Source organism: Acipenser ruthenus, chromosome 16, assembly GCF_902713425.1.
Source record: "Acipenser ruthenus chromosome 16, fAciRut3.2 maternal haplotype, whole genome shotgun sequence".
NCBI classification, from domain to species: Eukaryota; Metazoa; Chordata; class Actinopteri; order Acipenseriformes; family Acipenseridae; genus Acipenser; species Acipenser ruthenus.
In genome coordinates this window covers 30,272,410-30,284,547 of record NC_081204.1, presented here as the reverse complement: position 1 = coordinate 30,284,547, position 12,138 = coordinate 30,272,410, and the positions used below count along the sequence as shown (strand labels likewise).

General features: G+C 40.4%; 1 long non-coding RNA gene across 3 annotated transcripts; it reads left to right on the top strand.

Annotated features, from left to right (window-relative positions):
- Positions 1-803: 803 nt before the first annotated feature.
- Positions 804-11,607, top strand: LOC131697837 (uncharacterized). 3 transcript variants are annotated; one of them, XR_009307498.1, is made up of 6 exons: positions 804-1,210; positions 2,370-2,556; positions 8,259-8,364; positions 8,782-8,885; positions 9,065-9,204; positions 10,458-11,607. It is a non-coding gene; the product is annotated as an uncharacterized LOC131697837 (long non-coding RNA). The 3 variants fall into 3 exon arrangements; XR_009307496.1 differs by having other exon boundaries at positions 805-1,210; positions 9,065-11,607; XR_009307497.1 differs by lacking the exon at positions 804-1,210 and adding an exon at positions 1,246-1,883 and having other exon boundaries at positions 9,065-11,607.
- Positions 11,608-12,138: the final 531 nt, after the last annotated feature.

The following is a 12,138-nucleotide window of genomic DNA, read 5'->3' as shown; positions in this document are numbered from 1 at the left end:
ACTATTGCACAATGTTAGTAAATTAGATAGAGTCTCAATGTACAGCACAAAGGGAGCAGGTTCAGGGTTTGTATCGGGCTGCCTCTACTTTAACCCAGGATCTTCAATATAGGAGCAAACAGGCTTAGCCTGCTGAGGCACTGCATGGGGTTAATCAGCTGGGACAATCATATACAGGATCTGTCCATTCACCAATCTGTGGAGACACCAGGGATGGAGCTGAGGACAGGGGTGCCTCGTTTACATCAGCTGTGAACCGTGCCCCCCACACAGTGTCAAGCTGCGATCAGCTAAAACCTGCACGCTTTGTAAAATATAAACTGCGTCAACACTGTGCCATGGCAGTTTGGAAGCATATCATTAACTGTGTCCCAAGCCTCGCAGTGCTCTTCGATTGGGGTTAGAGATTTAAATGCGCAGATTCCAGACTAATCCATTTAATTGCGCCGTGCAAGGCCAGCTGTGTCAATAACACCATAAAGGGGGCAAAAGGGATGTCAACTCTTAACACATTGGCCCTAATGCCCCTTTCTCCCATGGGAACCAACCCTGATTAAAATCAGGGCTGGAAATAAGACTCCCAGTATATAGCAGTTTCATCCACTTCTGGGTTTACTAGGAGTTTAATAAAACACACCTGAGCTTGTCACCTATACACTGGGGCTAATCAAGCTTGTATTAAAACCTGGAATGGGTGAAACTGCTATGCAATCAGAGTTTTATTTCTACCCCTGTTAAAAGGGTGATACAGATATGCAGGTCACTGCAGTAAAAAAGAAGCATGGAAATGCTGCCACAGTGTGCAAGTATCCATGCACACAATGTTGTTTTGGACAGTATGCCAATAGCATAGAAGCACCTCATCCTAGCCACACAATTACAATAATCTACACATTGGATTTGTTGGAATAGATAAGCAGCTTTCTACACTTGTTTTTAATTTAGGTAGGTAATCAGGCTAGCACAATTAGTTTTTTTTGTATACTGGAAATGTGCTTACAACAAAAAGGGAGAAAATAAATCGAAATTGGACACTGTGGTATGCCTTGAATGGTTTCAAAGCACACAATTACTTCCAGCAAAAAATAAACTTTTCCCTGTCTGAGCCAAGCAGCTGGCGGACATCATTACTTGAGTTCTCGCTGAAACCCCGCGGTTCTAAGGCTGTTTTTCGTTGCAATTAGACGTGACTGCGATGGAAAGATTTCAGGTATGCGTGTGCGGCTGCCTGCAGTGGATGTGGATGTTCAGAAATTGAAGCTACTCTATATACAAAAAAAGTAATTATAATAATAAAAAACACCCGGAAGCGACCCAGCAGCAACGAGTTTCCGAGCTCGTTATCGAATATGCCTGTACATAATTGAAAGAGCCTGTCGGGATTCAGTGCAGATTGTATTTCTTTTTTTTTATTCTTTAGTTAGGCAAATTTATGTTTCAGCTGACTGGTTCATGTTGAAAAGAAAGACACGGTATAAACGATGAAAACCCTTCAACTTAAGAATGCAATTCAGTCTCCCGTAGGGCTGACAAACGCGAAAGCCTGCACAACTTACTTCAATTGTTAATCTTAATTAAAAAAATAAAATAAAAATTTGGAACGCAGTTTTCATGTTATTGCCAAACAAACTGCTCTCTCTCTGTTTAATGCTTTTGGAACGTAGCTGCGCAACGTTATCTCCCAGAAAATGCTTTAAGAAATCTAAGATGCTATCCCTTGTGTTTAGACGGTAACCTAGGCGAGGTTTTAACTCAGTTGGCCGTTTAATTGGAAATGCAATGATCTGGATAAAAACAGGTGTTTAATACAGTCCCTGGCAATGCCGGAAAGAGAAGACTGCGGTAGAGCACCAATGTGGTCAGTGACTTTTTCTGTGCAGCAGGTAGGCTAGGCATCGTAATACTACAGAAGCGTCTGTGCCAATGAAAAAAAAATTGAACGAAAAAATCACCTAGCTAGGAGAAAAAAAGTCCTACATAGAACTTTTATCTCCTAGCTATGACTCTTTTTTTTCTCTCTCATAGCTCTGATTTATATTGATTTCAAACTATAAATATATATATATATATATATATATATATATATATATATATATATATATATATATATGTGCGTGTGTTTTTATGACACAGTCCGATATGGGGATAATAAAGTAAGAAAGCTTAAATGATCCCACTTAAGATAAAGTCAGAGCTCTTCAAAACTGTTGTGTAGCGCTGAAGTCAGAACAGGTTACTAGCATTGTAACACCACAGACAAGCAGCGAGCCAAAAGGGAAAGGTTTCAGCCAGCTACTTTTCTGTGCTAATAATAGGGTTGGCTGCACTGCAGTATTAAAAGCCTTGTGAACCATTCCTTTTTATTACAGATGCTGTCTTTCACCTGCAGTTGTTGGACCACCAGCTGTGAGGTTTTACAGTCTGTTTAATATTTCAGTGTCCGCTGGTTCTCCAGCGACTGCAAATCTACTAATCTAGAGCACCTGGATACATCTTTAAAGAGCACCTGCTGCTTCTTTCAGTTCTGCAGAAACCCAGGCCGTCAGCAACAGCAAGGTGAGCACTTTCTGAATGTGTTTGAATTATCTCCCACTCAAGCAGGCACGCTAGGTTCTCATGTCCCCCAAAAGCTAGCTGTTCCGTTTATTCTGGAATCTTTGATGTCTATAAAGGAGATTACCTTTATCAGCAGCAACCCCCCTAAACTCACAACGCTGGAGCAGATTAGACAGAGTAAATCCAATTCATCCCTGCCCAGGATTTAGACCCCCAACCGTCATGCTAACTGATTCTTAAACTTTTCCATTTGCATACAGGTTTTCAAATGTATAAACAGCTTCTATAACTCAGACTGGCCAGCACTGATTCTGCAAGGTGTTCAAATTGCACTGAAGTGATAAATGACCATTCTGCAGTGACTACCTCCTCTTAATTTCTTCAGGCATTGAACTGTCACCATAGGGTACACATGATCACAGTAAAGCATATAGTCTTGGATAGATACAGCAGCGAAATCAGCTAAGCGTACTGGGCTTATGATTTAACACTTCCTGTATTGTTAGTACATGGCTGTTAATGGTGATTTGAAAAAAAAAATACTCCACCTTTCTTTGAAAAGAAACATTGTAAGCCTGCAGCTGTTTTAGTGAGTACCATATTTCTTAGAACAGGCTTTCCGTGGCTCTGCCGTGACCCGGGATATAAGACTGCATGTCTGAAATGACTATGCTGGTGCTAGACTGAATGAACAATACATCAAAGATGAATATGGAATAATGGCCATGCTGACAGTTTGCATGAAATCTGTCTTTTGCATGCACAAGCTTTCACGGGATCAGAGCATGGCATCCTTTAGAAAGCTCACCTGCTCGATCAGGGCTGCAGAGAAAGTCAGCCAGGCATCCGAAAGGAGGCGTCTCAGCAGCGCTCTTTTCTCTCTGTGTGTATGCGTGTTTGTATATTTCTTTTGATTTGTCTGTGATGAATGAATGGAGATGGGTTGACGGCGCTAGAGACGAAAGCCCTCACCCACAGCATGTGTCACACAGTTACCTTTCCCAGTGAGCCTCAACCCTGCACTAGAGGAAGCCATCTAATCATCGGCTTCACTGGCAGCCTGCCCACAGCGTGGCCGCTTGGTGCCCAAGCTTTTCCCATCTATAGATTGCAAAAACTACTGATTACCACCAAACCAGGGCTAGGAGTCTAGTCTCCCACTGAGACTTCATTAGACAGTCTAGGATGACATATTCTAACTTAAGATTCCTGCTACAGTCAGTGGAATTAACTCTATAAGGTAAGGGCTCCGGTAATCACAGGGATGTGACGGGAACCTGCTAATTCTCCTTCTCGTTTCATTATTTCTTTTTTGATGTCTTTTCATGCTTGCCCTACACTGTACAATGTAACAGATACACAATGAGGCAGATTCCCAATGATAAAACACCATACCCTGAGGCACACTAAACAGGTTAATATTTCAACACCTTCCTTTGCTATTTAATCTTGCATCAGTGCAATTGCTCTTGTTTATTATTCAGCATATAGACAAATGGGTTTAATCTGTCATAAGAAGTATGCCAAAGAGTAAATATTTCTAGTACAATAAAAGCCTCAAACCACTAAGATGACGGTTAAGGCGTTTAGTATAGACTTATAAACTGTTGTTATAGCACATGCATTATAATACACACTGCTGCATATTTATTTGCCAAAATCGTGACTCTTTTTTTTTTTTTTTATAAAAACCTAAAGGAAACCTAGTTGCAGGACTGTGTAGTTCTCTGATTTACAGTTATGACTCCATATATGATATAGTAATCTCGGTAAAAATCATATTTAAATAATTTATGAATTATTGTGCTGCCGAAGTCACACCAAATCTACTGTACAGAATACTGTATACTACAGAAATACACATACGACATTACACTTGTGGTTAGACTGCATCTTTACTGCATTATACCTGTTGCTGAAGATTTATTATAGTGATCTTAAACTGAGCTACGATTGAGCTACAGTGCTTCTGAACTGCAGCGACACTGTAGTCTAACTAAACCCTGTTCACAACCCCTTTCCTCAGTTTCTGTGCACATTTACATCTATACAGTGTCATTATTTCAAAGAGAGCAACTGCATAACAAGTGGCTTTAATAGGATTTCATGACAGCAGAAACATCTTTAAAAATCAGACAAAAACAAAGATCAGTAGAAATTGTCCATGCATAAGCCTGTTGGTCATATTTTTTTTATGGTTAAATATCATGTAGAAGAAATAACCCTTGTCCATCTATTAAACCTCATTACAAAAATCAAAGAGACCTTACACCAGTAAAAGCAAGTTAGGAAAAATACAATCACTGCACTGCAGCGAACGACCAGGTGCTGACACAGTGAAGTTTGCCACATTGAAGGCTAACCAGTCCTTGTAACTGATTAACTGCCAGCGCTTGGCTAAACCTCTGTTCTTAGAAACCAGAATGCATTGTAGCAAAGCAACAGAGCCAGAGCTCACTCACTTACCCCCACTGACGGAGCACAGCATGGACACCAAGATCAAAATCACCAGCGTAAAAATCTTCACATTCATTTTCTCCTTTCCCCTCTGGCACTCCGCTAGCTGTGTGGTGTAAAACAGCGTGTCTGTATGTGTGTGTGTGTGCGCTCCTGAATGGCAAGGGATATATTTATACAGTGTATGTATGCAAGCGTGACAGCGACACTCCGAGACAGAAGGCACGTCTTTCTCTGTGATCTTCCGAGGAGGTGTGTCTCTCTTGAGAGGCAAACCAGTGCCAAGTTCAGTAGAGCTGTGAATGTGCTGAGAAGCTGCCTGCAGCAGGTTTATGTATGCGAGCTGTTTGCCTTGGATAAGAACCCCAGTCGGTCATGTGGCTGATGTGTCAGGGACTCTGTGTGGGTTGTGGAAAAGGGGCCTCCCCCATTGACCCACCCACATGAGACACTGTAGAAAGGGAGGGGGGAGAGAGTGAGCGCTGTTCAGGGGTATTGTAACTGAACAGGCAGCCTTGTTAAACAGACTCTTTCAAAGTTTTTTGGGAAGCTTGTCAGGAATAAAGGTAAATTATGTATGGGGGAGGGTTAACCCTTTCCTGCTTTTGTTTCCTCAACATCTGCATGGGAAATAGACATGTTTCTGCAGTGAATCACTTCCATGCTCTCCAGAGGAGTTTTGTGTGCGTATGTGTTTGTGTCTATGATGTGTGTTATATTCTTTTGTTAATTACATTGACCTGTAGGGTAATCCATGGCCAAAATGCATCAACAGTTCAGACAACCAAGCAGCACTCCAAACCAGGAGCCTTTAAATGAATTAACATTTTGGGTTTAATTTGAGATATTTTGAACAATGACGATTTTAGTAAGCTTTGCTTTGGAGTTAAACTTATGTAAGTCTTGTCCTTTCACTTTATGAAAGATTTTTTAATATAATTTACCATACTTGGCTATTCTTTACAGTTCTTACCTATGCTGTCCCATGCTTTCACTATGCTTTATTACACTTTGCTATGCTTTTACAATGGTAAACCTGTATAAGGCTTGTACCAGATACTGTGGTCAAATGTTGGTTTGTTTTAAATTGGGTGTGACACATAATTATATTGAAATTGTTTCCCACAAAATGTTTCATTTGATTTTAGATGCAGAATCCCCTCACAATAATAACCAAGTGATTATCTCCTCAGGTGGGCTGTTCAGATAGTTGGACAAAAAAGGATACACCAGTTTCAATAATCACAGGACATTAAATGATATTTCCCACACCTGAACACAAAGAGAAATAGATTAATAGCCCAGTGCAAGAGCTGCAGAAGAAAATGATGTGTCAGTGCATCTTCAGACAAGCTGTTACTGAGGTGTCCGTGAACGGTATAATGTCCTTGAGAAAACGGAAGCTCTTGAACTAGTGTGCAAAATGCAAAGGTATAGATGGTGAACTTCCACAATTTTAATTTACAATGTTTTAGAGCAAGTTTTGTGATGTGCACTGAAAATGTTTTTTGGTATGGATGTAATACTGTACAAAACGTTGCAGTGCATGGGGGAGCTCCAGATATATTCTACGTCACCTGAACTGTGTAGCACACGTGAAAGTTGTCCAGTTACTGTATTTTGGTATGTGTGAAATTAAGAAAGGTGACATGAGTTTTCAGAGTGCATGTGAAAGCAGTAACGTGATGAAAAAAAGTAGAGGGGGTGTTGGGAGTGTCTGTGTCAAAGGAGCTATTAAACAATGATGTTGTGCACATAATGCCAGCCATCCAACCAAAACAAAGCATAAAATGTGATCAATCAAATGAGGTAAAATGACCAGGACAAGGAAGACAATATCACCCACTTAAAAGACTGAAGTGCATGAGCTCCTGACAGGTTTCCTGTGCACTTTCAATCCCTGACTACATGTAAACTAATCAAGTACTCTCCTGGCCACTGAATCCCTCATTAAATAAAGATGCATATCTCTCTGTTTGTTTAAAGCACTACCTGCAAATATGTGAGCCACATCAGAGAACAGCTTCTCTCTGCTGTTTTCAGCAGTCTGTCGCAGGCTTTTCTTTGTAGTGTTTTTCTCTGCTTCTCTTTGTTTCTAGCAGTGGGATATGTATGTGTATATACAGTGTATATCATTATATACTGATTTTCAGTGATTTCTGTAGATTTTAGCCCCTTTGACGCTTGGGAGGCGGGTCTGATTGGTAGTTTTAATCATTGCGTTTAACTTGCGTTTAAATGATTTTCTGTTTCGACGGCATGTCGTTGAGAAAACATGCATTAGCATCTCGTTGCCATGTTTAACGCTCCATTTAACAGCAGACTGATCACTTTAGGATGTGCCTCCTTTGCAGGCACAGTTTCAAGGCTGTTTAACGGTCAGGAGTGTAGGAATGCTTGTGTGAACGTAAACGTGAACTTTTATCAGTTTGATCCATCATCAGACGATCTTAGTATTCTTTCTCATCTTTCAACTCCTCTTAATCCGTGTAGGCATGTTTAAGCATGCCCTAAAATTGTTAGTTTTAATTGCAAGGGACATGCAAATGAATAAGTTTCGTGCAAAACATTCTGTAGCAGGAAAGTTGCATATAAGTTAGAGCTCATCTGAAAACATTTCATCCATTAAACTCATATAGACAAGTCTTTTGGAAAGTGTCTTCAAGTGAAAGTCTTATTTGTGGTTTTTCAGATAAATTACAAGTGTACAGCAGAGTAAATTACTTGAAACACGTGCTAGTCTGTACTCGTTATAGCTGTTTGCATGTTCATCACGCGACACAACTCTAGAGTGGTAGAAGCCAAGAAGACTCTCTTATGCAAACCTGTTCAGCTTTCAGCTCTGTGCACATGATTACCGACTTGATGTACAGTTGTAGTCATTTGAACTTGCACACATATTTTCTAATTCTGTGAATTGGATTTTATATATGCAGCAGAGCACATCAACAGGGGATACTTATTAAAAAAAATTGCATTTACAATTAGTATGTACTGTATATTCAAAAGTACACATCTGCAAGGTGCTAACTCTTGAAAAAGGGGAGGTTTGCCAAAGGAAGTGTTTATTGCTGCTCCAGTTCAAATATGCACAAATGTTTTTTATTTCTCTGTTATTCCTGATGCAGAATATACAAATATTATTGCTTTTCTAAGGAAAATGACATATCGGCATGATATCCTTGTGCTATAAATCTTAGTGACCCAGCCTGGGGCTTTAGCAGTTACTTTCCTACATCATCCAGGATACCGCGACAGCTGGAGGAACGCAGGAAGCACTTGGATGTTTGCGGGAAACAGGGCTGTAAAAGAATTCCAGCTGCCTCACAGTCCAGCCGAACGCTGAGACCGGTAAACACATTTTTATTGTTCCTCTGACTTTAATTTTTCCTGAATTGATCCCTTAAAAGTAGTCTCGACATGTGCCCTTCATCAGGAATTTGGCACAGGAAACCAAGGTGTTTTTGTGTGCGTGGGTACAGGGCTGAAACGGAATAAGGGAACACCCGTACAGTGTATTTAAACACATTTAAACAGGACAGTTCCATTGTGTTGTGACATCTCTCATTCAAATGTGGCCCATCCTAAATGTTGGAAGTTGAAGAATCGACGAAAGCTATTAAAGTCAATTTGCTTAACGTATCTCAGCCCAGATGTTTTTTTTTGTTTTGTTTTGTTTTGTTTTTAATGTATTGGAATATTACCAGCACACAATTGGTTTATTTTTAGCCACTTGAACCAACTCATAAGATGTTTCCTATTCCTCAGCTGCTGACATCTAATCAGATAAGGATCCCACGCTACAGTTTAATCTGAAATAGACAGACAGACGCTCAGAATAACTTTGGAATCACATGTGTTTCAATGTCAAGGTAATCAAAAGCAGGCACAAATCTGTTATTACTTGCAGTAGAATCAAATTTCCAGCAATGTAATTATTCCATATCCATGATCCAGAGGCTGAAGAATTCTCTGCTGATGTTTCACTATAACAGATCGGGCTTGATGTTAACAAGACTATACTAATTCATATACATTTCTGTTGTTCCAGGCATCCCAGTATGCGCCCTTCTGGGATAAGAGTCCGGTCAATCAGATCAGTCAATCAGATGGCAGCAAAAACATTACAGGGAGAATGGAGTTCATTTCTGAATCAAACCTGCAAAAAGACCCATGTTATCGTATAGCAAGGTGGGAGGCATACTGTAATTGGGTAATAACATCATTCATATCTGCTTGTTCACTCAACACCCAGCAACATTTTTACATTACACATGATTCCCAGCTTTGAAAACAACATTTCCCCAGGAGAGATATTCATTTGAAGTTTAGTCTGTGGACCTTAGAAATAACAAACTAGTGTTATCCCCCCTTTTCCTGGAAGTAGGCAGAACTGGTCTGGCTGTGATTAGCCCGAAGGTCGCACAGGGAGTCCCCGTCCCCCAAATCCCCACTCCAACTTTCAATCAGAGGGCAATAATGAAAATCTGCATTCAGCCCCAGCAAGATAATGATGTTTGCCCGGTACAGTAATTATCCAATCAGGACTCTGTTTCACAAGGGGTTCTGTCAGCCTGAAATGACCAGAGAAGCAGTGTGATTATGAACAAGAATGGGATTCCTCCTTGCCACCCAGTCCTGCAGTTCAGAGGGCTAGTGCAGGTATTGATTGGCAGTGCGTTTTATTTACAGCAGTTGCATGTTGGCTGAATTGTTGTATAGTAAGGGGCCTGTATTATGCGACTTGCTACCTAACCTGCAATTTTCTTTTTTCTCTGTGCAAAGCTTATATGATGACTTCCTTTTAACTGCCCCATTCCCCTCGAGTGTCTGCCTCAATTAGAAATAATAGGCGTTTACAGTACAGTCACGTGATAGCAAAGCGTTGGCAGCAGCTGTCTTTGTGGCCTCCATTAGCAGGAGCTTCACAAGTAGTAATTGCATGTTAGTTTGGAGGTTGCCAGCGATGGGCAGCTGTTGCTAGGAGGAAAGGATACATAGGAAAGTCACCACTGCAGTCGAAATGCAATCGATTGAGACCGAGTATACAGTATTTAGACTGCAGTTTCTCTGCACTGCCTGTAATGACAGTAAATTAAATTACCTCTCTGCTGCCTCAGTTTGGAACACCCTACTGTATTTATAAAGGTCACTGACACGGACGCTTTATACTATGGCGAACAAAGTAGCACAATCTTGGTTAAGAAATAGAGGGTTTTTTTTCCACCAAAGTGCTTTTTATTAGAACAAAAGAGAGAAAGAAAACAGATTTTGCATTGCTGGGAGCAGTTCACTGATCCTTTTTCTTTCTTGTTCTTTTACACTGTTGTTGTTCTTATCAGAATTTCAGTCTTCAGGTTCTTTTGTACACTGGCAGATAGGGAGGGGTGCACTGCACCTGTGCTGGTTCCTTTCCCATTGTATTTTCTCTGCTGATTCTGCAGAGGCTGCAGGTGAGGGGTGAGGTTTGGAGGGCTAAGACACCCAGGCAGCGGCTGCAGCAGAAACACGGCTTTGTCTAGGCAGGTTCTTCTGAACTGTTGGGAGCGGAACACTGGTTATCAGCAGTTGAGTATCTGCCTCTTTGTATGGAAGCTTAGATCACTGATCTGGTACACAATGCACTGCTGGCTTTAAAGTTTGTTTGTTTTTTTCTTCTATTTTTCTATTTGTACTTTAACTGTGGTTTTTAAGAACATCAGATATACCTCACATTTATCAAAACCAACTGTTGTGGGTGCCAGAAATGAGAGAGGGACCTGATCAAAGTGTCTCATGTCAGGACAGAGTGGAGAATGAATCCTGGAATATAGGAACATAGATAGCAGAACGTAATATAGTAGGTAACACTGTACATTAAGTGTCTCTAATTGGGGATGATAGCCAGGCATCAATCGCTAATGCTCTCCACCCTGTTAAAAACACTTCAGTTTGCTTGCATTGTGTTGTGTGCTGGAGCAGAGCTGAGTCTGGGTTGATTTGGATGGTAAAGTGATGTAACCGAGAGAATTCTAAGTGCTGAATTTAAACCCAGCCCTTCATGCACTGTGCAGCACAGGGTGGGGATGCATTTCCCTTTATAATAATCATGAAGCCATCGCTCTGTTTGCTGTCAATTCCTATAACATTCAGTGTATATATTTCTATAGTGTATTGAGAGCTAAGATTTCTTAATAGTGTATGTAGATAAGGATGCAATTATGATATGGTCTTGTTTGTTGCAATATATCTAATATGTACATACAGTTTATTGAAAATGGTAATAATGTATTGAAATGATTTTGAGATCTAGACATAGATTTTATTACGATGTGATTGTCCTATCCAATGCACATATATCTGTAACATCTATCCCTATTTATTATAAAACTGAAGTTAATTCAAATGATTTATGATCCATAAATGTTGACACAGCTAACACCTGTTTTTTTCATGGTTTTTAATTGTTTATTTTGCACATGGTTTACACCACATTAACTGGTTTAAGTTAATGAAGTATGTGGATGTTTTTTTTATTCTGGTTGCACACTGACTGAAATGTTTGCACTTTGTTCTTTCTGTACAGTTTGTCAACTGTGTTAGCCTGTTTTGTAAATAAGTGACCTGTCGGTTTTCACTCGTCTTTGGCGTCGGAGCGTTTTCTTTTCTTCAGTGTGTGGATCGGTGTGAGGCTTATAATCCCTATATAATAACTAAAGTGACTGTAGACACATATTTGGCAATGGATGGGACCATCATTGTGGCTTTCAGATATGTTACAGAGGTATGATAAATCCCATGGCGTACAGGGTTCGTTTTTGCACATTCTGCACATTTCATAACCCTTTCTCGTAGCGCATCCATTACACTGTAGAAGACTGAGATGCTGAAGGTGGGTTTTTGTATCCTACTGCTTTTCATTGTTAGATTGTGTGACTATACAGTGGTCTCGATGCTTAAGTATTTACGCTATTACTCGCATGGGTTCAGTGAAAACTTCCTGCACCTGAATATATTGCAGCTCGGGTACTGGCATTCAGGAGATCTGAACATTTTGTCAGATTCTGTGATGGTAACCCTGTGTCAGGGCTTGCTAATTTGGCATGGAAGGACCCATTGCTCGGTCATGGTCCTTTGCCCCAGAAG